This window comes from Lottia gigantea (assembly GCF_000327385.1).
Source record: "Lottia gigantea unplaced genomic scaffold LOTGIsca_87, whole genome shotgun sequence".
NCBI classification, from domain to species: domain Eukaryota; kingdom Metazoa; phylum Mollusca; class Gastropoda; family Lottiidae; genus Lottia; species Lottia gigantea.
Window position 1 is genome coordinate 164,158 of NW_008710867.1, and position 4,869 is coordinate 169,026.

Genomic DNA, 4,869 nt, shown 5'->3' on the forward strand with positions numbered 1-4,869 from the left:
GTTGACTTCTAAAGACCACTTTTGTTAACTTAGTAAAAGATTGACCACTATTGTTAACTTAGTAAAAGATTGACCACTATTGTTAACTTAGTAAAAGATTGACCACTATTGTTAACTTAGTAAAAGATTGACCACTATTGTTAACGTAGTAAAAGACCACTGTTGTTAACTTAGTAATTGTTAACTTAGCAAAAGACCACTGTTGTTAACTTAGTAATTGTTAACTTAGCAAAAGACCACTGTTGTTAACTTAGTAATTGTTAACGTAGTAAAAGACCACTGTTGTTAACTTAGTAATTGTTAACTTAGTAAAAGATTGACCACTATTGTTAACTTAGTAAAAGATTGACCACTATTGTTAACTTAGTAAAAGATTGACCACTATTGTTAACGTAGTAAAAGACCACTGTTGTTAACTTAGTAATTGTTAACGTAGTAAAAGACCACTGTTGTTAACTTAGTAATTGTTAACTTAGTAAAAGACCACTGTTGTTGACTTCTAAAGCTACTCATCGAAGAACTTTAAAGTAATATCATGAAAGTAACAGCCTTTATTAAGTCCTTTCATACAGAATATTTCTTTTAACCTTAAAGAAACGGTTTGATTTTATAAAATCACGTCAATTTTCAGTCAGGCTATATTGTCATTCATCATTATAAATCCTTCGAGATTCCAAGTCACGATATTTTCTGTTAACTTATCTCCCTTGACATTAAATTATAGCAAGAGTTATCCCCCTTGAGTATTAAGATTGCCATCTTTAATTGAATTGGACTAAGTTTTATTTTTGTTATGATTCTTGATAGGAATTAGTATATAAGGCTTGGATTTTGATTCTTGGAGAACAGAGCAGGAACAGTGAAATGAGTAATTTGATTTTACGCTGGTTGTGAACACTCTTAATTCTTGATTTGACATGTTTTACTTATATCATCTGCAATATTTTAAGCGAAGAAACGGTTAATTAGGTAACCGATTTGGTTACCATGGGTAACCAGGTCTGATTTGACATCAGTAAATTTTTCCAATTGTATGGATCAGTGCTGCTTTTATTTTCCACTAGATCCGCACTAGAGTTCAACATAATTTTTAAAAAAACATAACGCCTCCAACTGAACGACCATATTTTTATATAATTAAATTAGCAGACTATCTTCTGTTTTCACGTAGGAAGAAAATATTTTCTCAGCTATGATTGGATTAAAATTATTGATTTGGAATGAAACTTAGTTACCAATTACCTTAAAAATTACGTGAAAACGTGCAAAGTTTGACCTAAAAAATTCAATAAAGCTTCAATTTTTTTTTAAGTCTGTATTTTTAAAAGCAATTGTTTTGGGAAATCTCTTAAGGTTTTTATATATAGGCTCTTTGAAGATGTTATATTTCCAAAATTGAAGGTCCTGTCTGCTACAGACTATGTACGTATACATTAAAGAACCCTGGACAGTTGGGAATGTAAAAGAGTAAGCTGTCCAGGCAAATATTTGCTCATTGCTCACTGCATGGTGTTGATAAATTGGAACAGAAGAGCTGGAAAGTAAATGTATTTGTTAGTGAAGGAAATAATTTGACAATTCTTACTCTTAAATTTGTTACAATGTTCAACACAATCAGACATTTTTGACTTAATTGAACATGACTGGCAAATACAGGTAAATCGACAGCCCTGTTCTAGAGCTGACATCAATGGGTTTAAAATCTATTGACTCAAATTCTAATAGATGAAGTATTGCATTAGTTCTATCTTATCTGAATTGAATTTGTAAATGTAATATTACAAATAAAACTGTTACCATGGTGATAGTCTCTGAGTTGTGGCTTAATTTGATTTTCTTTTACTCATTGAAAAATAGCAGTGAGCTTACATAACTTTTTTTTGTATATTATCATTTTTGGTATATTCAGTATGACTGAATGAGCTTTTAAGCTCTTTGATCCAAGTTTAAATCCAAAGACTAAAATCAAAAACTGAATACTTAAGCTCTTTGGTCCAAGCTCAAGTTCAAAGATTTTATCAAATTTGAAATTAATCACAATTAGCTCACCCTTCTGTAACACCTGATACCACCTTGCAAATGGGTTTGTCAACTTGACGTCTCTTTCAGAGAGTTCACATAGCTAATATTGTTAATTTCGTATTGTTATAACCACTGAAAAAGGTGTTTCTGAATATTTGGTGTCATTTTCCAAATTCTGTTTTAAATTCTTAGGCTTAATAGAGAAAATTATGTAGCAAAAAAAAATGGCCATAAACTTCTCTCTGAATATTTTTCAACTGTTAAAATTATTACCAAATTGTTATATATAAAGTAAAATTTCTCTAATTTTAAAGATGGGGTTACGTTATGTTTTAAATTAAGGGAACCCATCTTGGAAATAAAATTTTCTAATTCAAACGAGTGAGAAAAAAATGGAAGATGATTTTGAATGTGACAAACCTCAGATTTGATTAGAATCATTTATATTTCATAATGATACAAAAAAATGCTGAAGAAATTGTAAAATTTGACAAATGAGAAGTGGTATTGAATTGGACCAATCTGTGGCTATGATTGGAAATTTTCTAATTTGAATGTTAAAAAATCTTTGAGAAATTGTGAAAAAACTTCTCAATAAAATTCCAAATTTCTGTGAAATTTCAGATAAAAACTCGACAAATTAGAAGAGTCGAGCTGTCAGTTGTAGCAAGGCAATTTAAACTCAAATGTAAATTGAAGATTGCACTGCAGAGTTGACTTAGTTCAAAGAAATAAAAGGAGAAATAAGAACTCTCTAGAAGAGAAGATAGTAAAAGTGTTGTATTGATTGCGAGGATATCATTGGGTCGGAAATAATTTTCTACTCGAGTTAGCATGTTGGAAGAAAATATCGATTGGCACTAATGTATCTTTATTTAGTCCTGCGACTTCTATGAGCATGTTTTTCTTCCTTTCTGGACTCTTGTCAAGTTTCTGGAACACCTGATGCCACTGTGAATGTCTCTTCTCTTTTTTCCTTCTTTGTATTAAAAATCCATACCAGCAAGATATTTCCGTTAATCAAAATCTCAATGACAAAATCAAGAATTACTTTTCTACTTGTATTTTTCTTCTTTCTATATTTTTCTCCTTGCTATTTCTTTTTTTTGTATATTCTTTCTGTATTTTTCTTCCTTGTACATTTTCTTTTCTATTTTTTCTTCCTTGTATATTTTTCTTTCTTGTATATTCTTTGTATATTTTTCTTTCGTGTATATTTTTTTTTCTTGTATATATTTCTTCTTTGTATATTTTTTTCCTGCTTGTATATTTTCTTTCTTGTATATATTTCTTCTTTGTATATTTTCTTCCTTGTATACATAGTTTCTTTCTTGTATATTTTCTTTCTTTGTATATTTTTCTTCTTTGTTTTGTATATTTTCTGGGTTTTTTTTGTAAACTCTCTTAAATTAGCCCAATGAAGCTGCAAAAAAGTCATTTCATTTTCCAATATCATGCAGAAAAATATTAATATTAATCTATTTCAATTGATTAGTAGAAGGGTGTAAAACTCCATCCGATCTGACATGTTAGAACATTGACTTTAAGAGAAATTGAGATCAATATTGAGGTACTAAAACTAGTCATTAATCATTCCAAGGTTTGTTTTTTTTATCACAGAATATTTATATCAGTATATAGCATGATACTAATTCAATTCCTGGTGTAACGTGGCATAAATTTCATCATTAATACACGAAAAAACGGAAAGCAAAATATTATTTATGATTTGATGCCATAACCTTCGAAAAATGGAGTGGAAGTACTGATATGAGTAACTATAAACGCAAAAACTTTGATGATGTTCTGATAAAAAATAATCCATACAAGAAGGACAATTCTGTTCATCAAAATCTCGTCCAAAGAATGACAAAATCAAGAGTAAAAGTTGTTTAGTAGGCCTGGCGGACCCCTCCAAAAACTTCTTGGCATTGATCTCTCCCTGATTATCTGTACCCATTTACATTTGGGTTGACTGGAATAAAAGGATCCGGTCTACCAGCTGGTCCTTGACCAAACTTCTGGGCATTGATCTTTCCAAGATTATCTGTACCCATTTACCGCTGGGTTGACTGGAATAATGAGGATCTTTTCTACCAGCTGGGCATTGATCTTTCTCGGATTATCTGTACCCATTTACAGCTGGGTTGACTGGAATAATGAGGATCCTCTCTACCAGCTGGGCATTGATCTTTCTCGGATTATCCGTACCCATTTACAGCTGGGTTGACTGGAATCCTACCAGCTGGTCCTTGATCTTTCACAGATTATCTGTACCCATTTACAGGCTAGGTCAGCTGGAAATACTGTTCTCACTGATTTGTACAATTCTAACATATTTCATGAATAAAAGACACTTTGAGCATTTTTTCAGATCTTGACATTTACAACTTGTTCTGTTAAGGAAAAAAAAAAAGGCCATTTCTGAAGATGGCAGAAATGAATCATTGTCATTTTCTGGCATCTTTTAGTCACAGAAATTAAGAGTTTCCATCAAGAAAACTTTTTCCTGATGAAAAACACAAAAGTTTTGATATCTTTTCATCTATTAACTTCAGTCCATTTCCTGTCCTTCCCTGACATTTCCCCCACGGAAAAATGTCGGCTTTCATGTCAGATCCTTGCTGTATATTAAATGTTCTTTGACATTCTATTTACATTACGGATCAAACAAGATTATAATCCGCCTAGGGGATTAGCAGAAGGGATTTAGCACGGAAAAGGATTAGGACAGGCTTTGCTGGTATAATTATTCTGTCCACAGATGATGTCAAGACTCACAAAGTTCTGGGTTGATGAGATCTAACAAACAATCAGCTATTTGTATGGGAAAAGGATTGATATACT